Genomic DNA, 15,734 nt, shown 5'->3' with positions numbered 1-15,734 from the left:
GTGATCTGAGGTCATTTGTTTTTATACAAGCCGTGTAGTAGGTAAAGCAGATGAACTTAGGGTTTGGATTAGTACCTGGGAGTATGATGTTCCTGCTATTACTGAGACTTGGTTGAGGGAAGGGCATGATTGGCAACTAAATACTCAAGGATACCAATGCTTCAGGTGGGATGGAGAGGGAGGTAAAAGGAGTGGAGGAGTTGCATTACTGGTCAGAGAGGATATCACAGCTATGCTGAAGGAGGGGACTGTGGATGACTCGAGCAGTGAGGCAATATGGGCAGAGCTCAGAGATAGGAAGGGTGCAGTAACAATATTGGGGCTGTACTACATGCCTCCCAACAGCGAGCATAAGATAGACGTAAAAAGATGCTAACAGTTATGGAAAGATGTAGGAGAAACAGGGAGGTGGTGATGTGAGATTTTAATTTTCCCAACATTGACTGCAATTCACTTAGTGTTAGAGGTTTAGATGGAGCAGAATTTGTTAGGAGCATCCAGGAGCGTTTTATAGAGGTGTATGTAAATACTCCACCTCGGGCAAGGGCCATACTGAACCTGGTTTTGGGGAATGAGCCAGGTGATTGAGGCTTCAGTTGGTGATAACTTTGGGAGTAGTGATCACAATTCTGTAATTTTGAGAATACTCCATGGACAAAGATAAGAGTGGTCCTAAAGGAAGAGTGCAAAGTTGGGAGAAGGGCAAATAAATCAAAATTCAGCAGAAGCTGGCGAATGTATATTGGGAGCAGATGTTTGAGGGCAAATCCACAATTGATATGCGGGAAGCTATGAAAGAGCGGTTGATTAGAGTGCAGGAGAGAAATGTTCCTGTGAAAATGAGGGTTTAAAATGGCAAGACGAGGGAATCATAGATGATAGGTGAAATTGTGACAATAGCTAAAAGGAAAAAGGAAGCATACATTTAGTCGAGGTGACTGAAATCAGATGAAGCTTTTGAAGAATTTGGGAATGTAAGACCAATGTGAAATGAGGAATTAAGAGGGCGAAAAGGGGTCATGAGATATGTTTAGCAAACAGAGTTAAGGAAAATTTCAAAGCCTTTTATTCATACATAAGGACCAAGGAAGTAACTAGAGAAATGGTTGGCCCATTCAAGGAGGAAAGCTAGGTATGGAGTCAGAGAAAATGGGTGAGATTCTTAATGAGTACTTCACATTGGTATTTACCGAGGAGAGAGATGTGATGGATGCTGAGTTTTGGTATAGATGTTGGATTGCTCTCGGTTAAGTCGGCAAAAGGAGGAATGAAGTATTGGGTATTCTAAAAGGCATTAAGATGGACAAGACCCCAGGTTCGGATGGAATTTCTCCCAGGTTACTGAGAGAAGCAAGAGAGGAAATAGCTGGTGCCTTAACAGATATCTTTGCAGCAACCTTGTACAAGGGTGAGGTCCCTGAGGACTGGAAAATTGCTAATGTTGTTCACTTGTTTCAGGAGGTTACCAGGGATAATCCAGGTAATTATAGACAAATGAGCCTGACATCAGAGGTAGGGAAGCTGCTGGAGAAGATACTGAGGGATTGGATCTATTCCCATTTGGAAGAAAATTGGCTTATCAGTGATAGGCAATATAGTTTTGTACAAGGAAGGTCATGTTTTACCAACTTAATAGAATTCTTGGAGGAAGTGACAAAGTTGATTGATGAAAGAAGGGTTGTAGAAGTTTTATACGTGGACTTCAGTAAGGAATTTGATAAGGTTCCCCATGGTAGGCTGATGAAAAAAGTGAAGGGGTCAACGGTGTGCCCCATGCAAGATGGACAACAAACTGACAGGAGACAGAGAGAAGTGGAAGGGAGTTTCTCAAAATGGAGAACTGTGCCCAGTGGTGTTCCACAGGGATACATGCTGGGACCACCATTATTTGTGATATTCATAAATGATCTGGAGGAATATATATATTTGGTCTGCAGATGACACAAAGGTTAGTGGAGGAGCAGATAGTGAAGGAGACTGTCAGAGAATACAGCAAAATATAGATAGATTGGAGAGTTGGATGGAGAAATGGCAGATGGACTTCAATCTGGAAAAAAGTGAGGTGATGCATTTTGGAAGATCCAATTCAAGTGCAAACTATGCAGTAAATGGAAAAGTCCCAGGGAAAATTGGCATACGGAGAGATCTGGGTTTTCAGGTTCATTGTTCCCTGAAGGTGGCAACACAAGTCAACAGAGTGGTCAAGAAGGCGTACGGCATGTTTTCCTTCATCGGACTGGATATTGAGTACAAGAGTTGGCAGGTCATATTACAGTTGTATAAGATTTTGATTCGGCCACATTTGGCATACAGTTCTGTTCATCGCATTACCAAAAGGATATGGCTGCTTTGGAGTGGATGTAGAGGAGGTTCACCAAGATGTTGCCTGGTATGGAGGGTGCTAGCTATGGAGAGATGTTGAGTAGATAAGTATTATTTTCATTAAAAAGCCTAAGGTTCGGGGGGACCTGATTGAGGTCTACAAAATCATGAGAGGCACAGACAAGGTGGACAGCAAGAAGCTTTTTCCTAGAGTGGGGGACTCAATTACAAGACGTCACGAGTTCAAAGTGAGAGGGGAAAAGTTTAGGAGAGTTATGCATGGAATGTTCTTTATGCAGAGGACGGTGGGTGCCTGGAACGCGTTATCAGTGGAGGTGGTAGAGACAGGCACGAGTGTCATTTAAGTGTCATGTATCTGGACTGATACATGAATGGGCAGGGAGCAACGGGATACAGACACTGAGAAAATAGGTGACAGGTTTAGCTGGAGGATCTGGATCAGCACAGACTTGGAGGGCTTGTTCCTGTGCTGTAGTTTTCTTTGTTCTTAGTTTTGTTCTAGGAGCTCAACTAGTTCATACACCAGGATAGTCATCCAGAGTAGGGTCACCAGACCCTCAAGTCTCCTCGAATGAATGCAGCAGCTGACAACATAAACCTTCCACAGAACTTCCACTGATTTTCCAGTGACAGAAGCAAGACAAATTTCTGTATGCATGACGTACCCACTCAGTATTGAAAATGCTTTCTCTCAGTGGCACGATGGCACAGTGGTTGTGGCCGCAAGGTGGCACAGTGGTTGTGGGCAGCACGGTGGCACATTGATTAGCACTGCTGCCTCACAACGCTAGAGACCCGGGTTCAATTCCTGCCTCAGGCAACTGTATGTGTGGAGTTTGCACATTCTCCCCGTGTCTGCGTGGTTTCCTTCGGTTGCTCTGGTTTCCTCCCACAGTCCAAAGATGTGCAGGTTAGGTGAATTGGTCATGTTAAATTGCCCGTAGTGTTAGGTGAAGGGGTAAATGTAGGGGAATGGGTCTGGGTGGGCTGCTCTTCGGAAGGTCGGTGTGGACTCGTTGGGCCGAAGGACCTGTTTCTACACTGTAAGTAATCTAATTCTCCGTTTCTTTTCCTGGTTGATAAGCCATTACATCTCTACCCAGTCCCAGTAACCTGAAATGTCTGCTTTCCACAGAAGTAGTTGAAATGCAACTACACAATTTTTTGTTTAGAGAACAGCAACACCATTACTGTTGTTGGAGATGATCGGTGATGCTAGAGAGATGATGATCTAGGAGTATTATATCTAGGCTATTTACCGAGGAACCCAGGTGATCAACCAGACCCGAATTTGAATGTCACTATTGCAGGTTGTGGAATTTGAATTCAATAAAATTTCTGGAATGAAGATTCTAATGAAACTATGAAGCTATTGTTGATTCTCAGGGAAACTATTTGGTTGACTGATATCTTTCAGGAAAGGAAATCTGTCATATTTATCTGGTCTGGCCTACCTGTGACTCCAGACTCACAGAAATATTATTGACTCTCAATTGCCCTTTGAAATGGCTAAGTCAGCTTCACATCTATATCAATCACTGCAAATCCTGAAAGAAATGAACCAAACAGACCTGTGCAGCGGCAATTTACAGTTCGTGGACTGCAGTGGTTCTAGAAGGCAGCTCACCAACCTTTCAAGGGCAACTAAAGAGTCAGCAACTCCCACACCCCATTAATGAATAAAAGACAATTACCTCACTCAGGGAAGAGATACAGAGAGGACAGAACTCACTTTAAACAGGGATTTGGATATATTACAACATGGGAATGATATTCAAGAATATAGAAAAAAAGGCGAAAAATAAAACCACATTTTATTTCTTTTCCATCAACAAACTCTTTGTTTGCTCCTTCTTTTTTCTATCTCTCTCTTTCTCCACCTATTCAACTCATTCCTTCTCTCCTTTAAAACAAACATCAATGTCACCCGCATAAATCACATTATTTCCCAGCTGCTTTCAGTTCTGATATACGGTCAGTGGACTGAAAAATGCTAATTCTGTTTTTCTCTCGGCAGAGGCTTCCAAATCTCCTCAGTTTCCCCAGCACTTGGTGTTTCGTTTCACTTTAGATCTGCAGCACCTTCCTTTGTTTGATTTAACCTTAATTTTGTTATTTGATGGGACATCGGCATCACTGACAAGGGGAGCATTTGTCGACCATCACTAATTGCCCTTGACTGTGAGACCATTCCACAAGGCAGTACAGAGCAAACTGTATTTTTGTAGGTCTCAGGTCACACTGAATCCAGACCAGGCAGTAATGTCAGATTTCCTTGCCAAAGGACATCAGTGAAACAAATTTTAAACAAAATGCTGCTGATTTTATGGTTGTTAGCAGTGAAATTCAATTTTTATTCTAATTGTGATCAGTTGAATATAGGTTTTGCCATCAACTCTGGTAGAATTCGAAACAGAGCTGAAAATGTGTTGCTGGAAAAGCGCAGCAGGTCAGGCAGCATCCATGGAACAGGAGAATCGACGTTTCGGGCATAAGCCCTTCTTCAGGAATGCCCGAAATGTCGATTCTCCTGTTCCCTGGATGCTGCCTGACCTGCTGCGCTTTTCCAGCAACACATTTTCAGCTCTGATCTCCAGCATCTGCAGACCTCACTTTCTCCTCATAGAATTCGAAACAGCATGTTTCATGTAATCACCTGTGTCTCTGAATTATCTGTCCAGTGACAACACTACTTGGACACAGTGTCCCTATCGTGAAGTCAATTGAGAGACAAGAAAAAGTTTGTGATTGAAATATTTATAATTGGGAAAGTGACCAGAAGAGAACTGGAACTGGAAAACCTAAATTTTATCAAAGTGTAGACAATGATTTATTCAGCAGCAGCAGAGATGGAGAATCGTAGTGGACAGGTTTGATAATGGAGAGAATACAAAGACATAAAGTCCAAAGATGTGTAGGTCAGGTGAATTGGCCATGCTAAATTGCCCATAGTGTTGGGAGCATTAGTCAGAGGGAAATGGGTCTGGGTGGGATACTCTTTGGAGGGTTGGTGGACTGGTTGGGCTGAAGGGCCTGTTTCGACACTGTAGGGAATCTAATCTAATAAATCAACTCAGGGCAAAAAAGACATTCGATATTGTGAACAGTCTTGTTCTCAGCTTTTGTGAAGTAGGGACCGGAAATTCATGAATAACAAATGGACATTTCATTGAAGCTGAAGATAATAGTTGTCATCTTTGCCAAATATTAATAACGGAAATAGCAAAGATGTTCACCATAGTTTATGGAATTAATAAATGGACAGAGTTAAAAATCACACAGCATCTGGTTATAGTGCAACTGGTTTATTTGGAAGCACAAGTTTTTGAAGCACTGCTCCTTCATCGAGTGTTTGTGCCACCTGATGAAGGGGCAGCCCTCCAAACGCTAGCACTTTCAAATAATCCTGTTAGACAATAACATGTTGCTGACTGATTTTTAACTTTGTCCACCCCAGTCCATCACCGACACCTCCAAATTGTAAATGGACAGAGAAAGAGAGACTTACCGGGAACACCAACAATAGCAAGGATGGGATAGTAACCCGCCTGAATAATCATAAGTACAGCTTGTATCCGCATTGTTAATGATGCCCACGGAAAGGTAAGATAGACAAGGCCAGCGGATAATCTCCTGTCAATTGTTGTAACATTCCAATCCATTGTTCTCAGATTCTGATCCATTGTTGGAACATTCCAGTCTATTGTTCTCAGATTCTGATCTCTCTTCTCCCTGTCTCTGCAGCTGCTGATTCCTCTTAGTGTTAGAGATGATGCATCCGATGCTACATTGAGAGAAACCCCTTAGTAAAAGGAAAGGGAAAGCCTTCAGTGACATAATTAGAATCAATGGAGACTGACATCAATCACGGTCACTGAACAAACAGTTCCAGTTAACCCCTTTCAGAACAGCACTTTCAGTTCACAATGATAACTGGACTGGTTTGGATGTTGATATAGCTAATGTGTAAAGGGGGTGGGAACCAAATGAGGAGGTTAGTGGACAGTAAGAGGTAGTAACTAAAGACTGTAAGGAACTAGATCATGAAGTCATTGTGACTAAGGGGAGTTGTAGGCAGGGAGCAGATGATGAACACAAGGGGACTGGTGGTCTGGGGTACATTTGTTTTAATCCGAGAAGCGTAGTAGGTAAGGCAGATGAACTTAGGGTTTGGATTAGTACCTGGGAGTATGATGTTCCTGCTATTACTGAGACCTGATTGAGGGAAGGGTATGATTGGCAACTAAATATCCCAGGATAACAATGCTTTAGGTGGGATAGAGAGGGAGGTAAAAGTGGTGGAGGAGTTGCATTACTGATCAGAGAAGACATCACAGCTGTGTTGGGAGGGCACTATGGAGGACTCGAGCAGTGAGGCAATACGGACAGAGCTCAGAGATAGGAAGTGTGCCATAACAATGTTGAGGCTGTACTACAGGCCTCCCAACAGCGAGCATGAGACAGAGGCAGAGTATTTGCACATATTATGAAAGATGTAGCAACAGGATTGTGGTGATGTGAGATTTTAACTTTCTCAACATTGGCTGGGATTCACCCAGTGTTAGAGGTCTCAAGAGAGTAGAATTTATTCACAGCATCCAGGACGGTTTTATAGAGCAGTATGTAAATCGTCCAACTCGGGAAGGGGCCATACTGAACCTGGAATTGGGGAATGAGCCCAGCCAGGTGGTTGGGGTTTCAGGTGGGGATTACTTTGGGAATAGTGATCACAATTCTGTAAGTTTGAGAATATTATGGACAAAAACAAGAGTGGTCCTAAAGAAAAAGTGATAAATTGGGGGAAAGCCAACTATAGCAAAATTCGGCAGTAAGTGGGGAATTTGGATTGGGAGCATTTACCTATTGCACTCTCAGCTACCTTCCCCCCAGCCCCACACCCTTCCTATTTATCTCTCCATCCCTGAGGCTCCCAGACTCATTTGTGATGAAGGGCTTTTGCCTAAAACATCAATTTTCCTGCTCCTCGGATGCTGCCTGGCCTGCTATGCTTTTCCAGCATCACACTGTACACAGTTCTCTACTCCATATTCCTCAGTTAAACCCAGACTGGCAGCACTGTGCATTGTTACCATTACCATAACCCTTGCCTCAAGCTGTTTTGAACACAATTGGAAAGTCACAAGTCCTTTACAGTGCCAATAATGAGCACATTCTCTTTCCGTTATCCAGCTGAAAGTAAAACTTGCGAGGATATTAGAGGTGCCTGCACATAGTACACCTGCCTGAACACAGAACCGGTGAGCTCTGAAATCTGCCCCCATTTGGAGAAATACTGCATCAAATATCCTTATCCAAAAGATAACGTGTCCCTCTCCAGGACATGACCCTGATCCTGCTACACCTTCCCTGTGGTATCCCAGTCCCCACCCGCTGTCCGTTTGCTGACATTCCCGGTTCCTGCACTTCTGACCCACTGCTTCCCGAATGCTCCGAATAAAATTCACTGCATTGATCATCGCCTCTTGTCTTCTCTCAACTCCCACTGATGTGTGTGTGTGTCTGTGTGTGTGAAAGAGAGAATGCGTGTATGAGGGAATCAGCTCAGCTCAGTTGGTGGTATTGTTGGTTTACAGAGTAGTGTGATGCCAACAGTGTAGGTTCAATTCTTCTCACTGGTTTGAGGTTACCATGAAGAATTCACTTTCTCAATTTCTTCCCTTGCTTGATGTCTGTTGGCTCTCAGTTTAAATTAGCACCTTAATTCTGAAAGTTTGTAATTTCACACCGAATGTCCATAACCAACTATGTGCAAGTCAACTGAAATGAGGCTTTGTTGTTCCAGTTCATGTCAGAAAATGTGTCACAGTTCAGAAAGAAAAGAAAATTGAAATTGTTGGAGAGAAACCCAACAAGTCTGGCAGCATCTGAACAGAGAGAGACAGAAATATTTTTTTGTCTCCAATATAATTTTTTTCAGGTCAGGATCACATCAGACTCGATTTGTTTGCTGTGTTTGTCTGCTCAGATGCTGCCTCATCTGCATTTCTCCACCATTTTCTGTTTATGTTTCACATTTCCATTACTCTGAACATTTTGCTTTTCTTGCTCGATCTATATGTTGAACTTGGTTAGATTTGGAGAATATTGTTTGTTCCTGTTCCCAACACCCAGTTGTTGTACCAGTGACATGAGCAAAGACATTTTAGAGGCAGTTGCACTTCATGAAACAAAAGGAATAGATTATTGATGATTGCACACTCTGTGTCTTCCACTCAACAAGATTGTCTCCCCAGGCTCTGAAAACTTTTCATCGATAGCACAGAATAATTGCAGAAAAGATGGTGATCACCCAGCCTATCTCTGCACCAGCTTAGAATGAGTTACATATCTGTTGTTATTGTCCTGTAGTCTCCCTTTTCCCCTACACATTTTGTTATCTGCGCCTACTTTTTTGAATGACCAGTGCAGATACGAACAATCTTACCGATCTGCATACCCAATATTAAATAGTGGACATATAACATGTTCATCCCTCTATTGAATGTTATCCTTTTCTGTTCACATTGTTGTTCAGCATTCCATCTCCCAAATATAGTTTGTTTCCTTGCTATACATTATATTTAAATCCGTTTGTCAGAAACAGTGATGTTAAAATACTGGTGACTGGGGAATATGATTGTACTCCCCTCCAATCTCCACAGCCACTCTCCCCATTTCTTTCTGTTTCCCAATCAATGTCAAATTCATTCTGTCTCTGACTCATTAATTCATAGGTTTTCACAAATATGTTCATTGTACATGTTAAGCTTGGCTTTGGACTGAAGTCCAAATATTACTGCTTTAAAGAAAATAAATTGCAAAGAGAAGTTTGTCAATTTTTAAAACAATAAGTAACTAAAGCACATTGTGCCTTGAAGTTACAAAGTTGCCTTACTAAAGCAGTTAAAGGAATGTCCAGACATATCCAAACTTCTTCTGTACGGTCAGGGCAAATATGCCCAATGGCATTCTTTTGGTTGGTGGTTGTTCCAGTGGAGGAAAAATAAACACAATAACAATCTTATGACTGTGTTCTTTTCTTTGTGTGGAGGGGGCATGTGCAAAAAGAAAATATCCATCATTCTCCCTCAAAACAACTTTGTCCATCATTTGCCAATGGAATGTAAGACTGATAGCCAGCAAAGTCAAAAGAATAAAGAGAGCAAATAAAATAACAGCATGGAACAGTACATTCGGCTCTCCAAACCTGCGCTGATCCATCCTCTACCTAAACCTGTCACGTATATTCTAAGGGTGTCTATCCCTCTGCTCACTGTCCAATCATGTGTCTGTCTAGATACATCTTAGATGATGCTTTCATGCCCGCCTCCACTATCTCCAATAGTAACGCATTCCAGGCATCCACCACCCTCTGCGTAAAGACCATTACACGCATATCTCCCTTAAACATTTCCCCTCTCATGTTGAACTCATGACCCCTATAATTGAATCCCCCACTCTGGTAAAACGCTTCTTGTTATCCACCCTATCTATACCTCATGATTTTGTAGACCTCAATCAGGTATGCCCTCAACCTCTGTCTTTCTAATGAAAATAATCCTAATCTAATCAACCTGTCTTTATAGCTAGCACCCTCCATACCAGGCAACATCCTCTGCACCCTCCCCAAAGCATCCACGTCCTTTTGGTAATGTGGCGACCAGAACAGTGTGCAATATTCAAATGTGGCCAAACCAAAGTCCTATACAACTGTAATATGACCTGGCAATTCTTGTATTTAATACCCCATCCGATGATGGAAAGCATGCCGTATGCCTTCTTTATCACTCTATCGGCCTGCATTGCCAACTTCAGTGTACAATGGACCTGAACACCCAGATCTCTCTGTGCATCAATTTTCCCCACGGCTCTCCATTTACCATACATTTCGCTATTGAATTAGATCTTCCAAAATGCATCACCTCACATTTGCCCAGATTGAACTCCATCTGCTATTTTTTTGCCCAACTCTCCAATCTATCTATATTCCGCTGCATTCTCTGACAGTTCCCTTCATGATCAGCTGCTCCACCAATATTAGTGTCAGATGACTTGCTAATCAGACCACCTATACCTTCGTCTTGATCATTTATGTACATCACAAACAACAGTGGTCCCAACACGGATCCCTGTGGAATACCACTGGTCACAGTTCTCCATTTTGAGAAACTCCCTTCCACTACTACGCTCTATCTCTTGTTGCCCAGCCAATTCTCTATTCATTTAGTTTGTACACCCTGGACGCCATGCGACTTCACTTTCTCCCTCAGCCTACCATGGGAAACATAAACAAATGCCTTACTAAAGTCAATGCATTTGACATCTACAGCTCTGCCCATATCAATCATTTTTGTTGCTTACAGACATAGCCATTACAGACATAGAGACATACAGCATGGAAGTAGACCTTTTGGTCCAACTTATCCATATTCCTGAAATAATGCTATTAGTTTGGTAAGTCTTGACCTTCCCTGTACAAACTTTGTTGCCAATCACTGATAAGCCCATTTTCTTCCAAATGGGAATAGATCCAACCCTCAGTATCTTCTCCAGCAGCTTCTCTACCACTGATATCAGGCTCACTGGTCTATAATTACCTGGGTTATCCCTGCTACCCTTCTTATCTGGATTAGTGGTGCTGGAAAAGCACAGCAGTTTAGGCAGCATCCGAGGAGCAGTAAAATCGATGTTTTGGGCAAAAGCCCTTCATCAGAAAAGGGGACATCAAAGAGGATGCAAACTATGAAAAGATATTTAGTAGATTAGGATTATTTTCATTAGAAAGACAGAGGTTGAGGGGGGATCTGACTGAGGTATACAAAATCATGAGAGACATAGACAGGGTGGATAGCAAGAAGCTTTTTTTCCCAGAGTGGAGAACTCAATTATTAGGGGTAACGAATTCAAGGTGAGAGGGGAAATGTTTAAGGGAGATATGCATGGAAAGTTCTTTATGGAGGGGGTGGTGGATGCCTGGCATGTGTTGCCAGTGGAGGTGGTAGAGGCGGGCACGATAACATCATTTAAGATGTATCTGGACTGATACATGAATGGGCAGGGAGCCGAGGGATACAGATCCTTAGAAAATAGGTGACAGATTTAGATGGAGGATCTGGATCGGCACAGGCTTGGAGGGCCGAAGGGCCTGTATCTATGCTGCAATTTTCTTTGTTCTTTGGTGTTGTGTGATTTTTAACTTTGTCCACCCCAGTCCAACATTGCCTCCCACAAATCGTAATCTATACCAAGGCAGCACTCACTCTGCTGAAACTGCTGGGATGGGGCTGTGTATTTCTCAGCTTAAAGTTACTGCTGATTGAAACTGGTATATGGCACTGTATTCACATGTTGAGAAGCTCATGGTAGCAGCTCCTTGCCTGATCTGATGCATGTTATTAAAATAATGTGGTTCCTGAGTTGTTGGCACCTTGAGCTCAGCCACAATTATCGCCCAGCCCTAATTGCTGTTGATTTGGGTCACTTTTCAGGATGTCTGAAGGAGCAGGAGAATCAACGGTTCAGGCAAAAGCCCTTCATCAGGAATGAGGTTGGGAGCCTAGTGGGTGGAGAGATAAATAGGAGAGGGGTGGAGCTGGGGGGAAGGTAGCTGAGAGTGTGATAGGTAGACGAAGGTGGGGTAATGGTGATAGATCGGAGAGGAGGGTGGAGCAGATAGGTGGGAAGGAAGATGGACAGGTAGGACAGGTCATGAGGGCGGTGCTGAGTTGGAATGTTGGAACTGGGTTAAGGTGGGGGGAGGGGAAATGAGGAAACTGGTGAAATCCACATTGGTGCCATGGGGTTGGAGGATTCTGAGGTAGAACATAAGGTGTTCTTCCTCCAGGCATCAGATGGTTAGGGAGTGGCAATGGAGGAGGCCCAGGACCTGCATGTCCTTGGCAGAGTGGGCAGGGGAGTTGTAGTGGTGGTGGGGTTGGTTTATGGAGTATTCTGGAGCTGATCTCTGACGTGCTTTGTGAGTAGGCATCCTGTCTCCTCAATGAAGAGGAGACCACATCGAGAGCAACGCATACAGTAAATGAGGAGGAACGCCTCATCTTCCACCTCAGGACTCTCCAACTCCATGGCAGCAATGTGGATTTCACCAGTTTCCTCATTTCCCCTCCCCTCATCTTAACCCAGTTCCAACCCTCCAACTCAGCACCACCCTCTTCCCACCTATCTGCTCCACCCTCCCCTCTGACCGATCACCATTACCCCCACCTTTGTTTACCTATCACACTCTCAGCTAACTTCCCCCTAGCCCCACCCCTCTCCCACTTATCTCTTCAGCCCCTAGGCTCCCAGCCTCACTCTGGCTGAAGGGCTTTTGTGCAAAACATTCGCTTCTCCTGCTCCTCGGATGCTGCCTGACCTGCTGTGCTTTTGCAGCACCATACTCTCGACTATGATCTCCAGCATCTGCAGTCCTCACTTTCGCCTAACTGCTCTCTGAACCTGGACTGAGTTGCTGTGTAAACAGTCGCTGGTGTCCCTTCATTCCCAGATGGTAACTTTCAAACTTCAAACTCTGCAGCAATACCTTTAGATTGAGCCTCCTCTTAGATGGTGAGCCCTAGTGACATATTTTTTCTGTCAGGTGCGTGACCTCAATTACAGCAGCTCCTGTTTATTGGCCCTGAGGGTTTCAGCTCTCCCTCAGCATGCTGCCTGTCTTTTACCAGGACTTAACCATGCCCCTCAATGTTTGGAACATATACGTCTCACTCCGGGTCTTCCTAAGTAGTGGTTATCATCAGAGATCCATTGCCCAAGAAGCAGCATCTTCACCATCAAGTGTCTGGAGGGCCATGGGCATGGGAGAGACTAGAGTTGGGGATGTGCTGGGTAGCAGAGACCTGGTCTGGATGTTGCTGCAGTAATTGGCACACAGGACTTCCAACTCATGGCCACTGCCATTTGACACTTAAAAATGGCAATGTTCGGAAAAGACATAGAGTCATAGAGATGTACAGCATGGAAGTAGACCCTTCGGTCCAACCCATCCATGCTGACCAGATATCCCAACCCAATCTTATCCCACCGGCCAGCACCCGGCCCATATCCCTCCAAACCCTTCCTATTCATACACCCATCCAAATGCCTTTTAAATGTTACAATTGTGCCAGCCTTCCCCACTTTCTCTGGCAGCTCATTCCATACACATATACTCTGTGCGAAAAAGTTGCCCGTTAGGTCTCTTTTATATCTTTCCCCTCTCACCCTAAACCTATGCCCTCTAGTTCTGGACTCACTGACCCCAGGGAAAAGACTTTGTCTATTTATCCTATCCATGCCCCTCATTGTTTTGTAAACCTCTATGAGGTCACCCCTCAGCCTCCGACACTCTAGGGAAAACAGCCCTGTTCAGCCTCTCCCTCTAGCTCAAATCCTCCAACCCTGGCAACATCCTTGTCAATCTCTTCTGATATCTTTCAAGTTTCACAACATCTTTCTGATAGGAAGAAGACCAGAATCACATGCTATATTCCAACAGTGGTCTAACCAACTTCCTGTACAGCCGCAACATGACCTCCCAACTCCTGTACTCAATACTCTGACCAAAAACAGAAAGTATACCAAACGCCTTCTTTACTATCCTATCTATCTGTGACTCCACTTTCAAGGAGCTATGAACCTGCACTCCAAGGACTCTTTGTTCAGCAACACTCGCTAGGACCTTACCATTAAGTATATAAGTCCTGCTAAGATTTGCTTTCCCAAAATGCAGCACCTCGCATTTATCTGAATTAAACTCCATCTGCCACTTCTCAGCCCATTAGCCCATCTGGTCAAGATCCCATTGTAATCTGAGGTAACCTTCTTCGCTGTCCACTACATCTCCAATTCTGATGTCATCTACAAACTTACTAACTATACCTCTTATGCTCGCATCCAAATCGTTTATATAAATGATAAAAAATAGAGGACCCAGCACTGATCCTGTGGCACTCCACTGGTCACAGGCCTCCAGTCTGAAACACAACCCTCCACCACCACCATCCTCTGTCTTCTACCTTTGAGCCAGTTCTGTATCCAAATGGCTAGTTCTCCCTGTATTCCGTGAGATCTAACCTTGCTCACCAGTCTCCCATGGGGAATCTTGTCAAACGCCTTAGTGAAGTCCATTTAGATCACATCACCCGCTCTGCCCTCATCAATCCTCTTTGTTACTTCTTCAAAAAACTCAATCAAGTTTGTGAGGCATGATTTCCCACGCACAAAGCCATGTTGGCTATCCCTAATCAGTCCTTGCCTTTCCAAATACATGTACATCCTGTTCCTCAGGATTCCCTCCAACAACTTGCCCACCACTGACATCAGGCTCACTGGTCTATAGTTCTCTGGCTTGTCCTTACTGCCCTTATTAAAGGGCAAATATAGGGAGAGGTTGAACAGGCTGGGTCTGTTTTCCCTGGAGCGTCGGAGGCTGAGGGGGTGACCTTATAGAGGTTTACAAAATTATGAGGGGCATGGATAGGATAAATAGACAAAGTCTTTTCCCTGGGGTGAGGGAGTCCAGAACTAGAGGGCATAGGTTTAGGGTGAGAGGGGAAAGATATAAAAGAGACCTAAGGGGCAACTTTTTCATGCAGAGGGTGGTACATGTATGGAATGAGCTGCCAGAGGAAGTGGTGGAGGCTGGTACAATTGCAACATTTAAGAGGCATTTGAATGGGTATATGAATAGGAAGGGTTTGGAGGAATATGGGCCGGGTGCTGGCAGGTGGGACTAGATTGGATTGGGATATCTGGTCGGCATGGACGGGTTGGACCGAAGGGTCTGTTTCCATGCTGTACACCTCTATGACTCTATGACTCTAAGAGACATATCTCAAAAAACATTATCAAGAACGAACCCGCTCTACTCACTACAGCAGACTTTCTGTGAGACACACTTAAAATGATTAACTTATCTGTTTCTGTGCTGTGACTTCACCCAAACAGTTCCTCCAAGATCAGTTGTGAATTTTGCTGTTTATTTTCCCAGGCATACACCGATGTCCAGTGATACATGAATTCAAACAGCAAAGGTAGTAACTGTGCAGGTACACTGTGGTGTCAGTTTCTTTCTCCCTCTCTCTCCTGCACTGACCTCACCATGTGCTTCCTTTTGTCTGCTCTTCTCCCTTTTAAAACTGCTGTTGTTTTGACTTTTTTTTCAAAGTTCCAAAACAATGCAACAGCATATAAAACAGGAATTGCTGCTCCTGGAATTCGAGGAAATCACCTCCAACACATCATGCTCCAGTTGGAGGATGCTCATGTGTGCAGTGGGATCCCCTCTACGTGTACCATTGTTTGGACAGAAATTCACATAGCTACCAGAATGTGGTAACCCTCTTGGGAGCCTGTGTCCTACAGCCTGAGCTGCCTCAGCCATATGTGTT

This window comes from Chiloscyllium plagiosum, unplaced genomic scaffold, assembly GCF_037043375.1.
Source record: "Chiloscyllium plagiosum isolate Xiang-an unplaced genomic scaffold, Cpla_swu_hap1 HiC_scaffold_33, whole genome shotgun sequence".
In the NCBI taxonomy this organism is placed as follows: domain Eukaryota; kingdom Metazoa; phylum Chordata; class Chondrichthyes; order Orectolobiformes; family Hemiscylliidae; genus Chiloscyllium; species Chiloscyllium plagiosum.
This window is presented reverse-complemented; position numbering follows the sequence as displayed.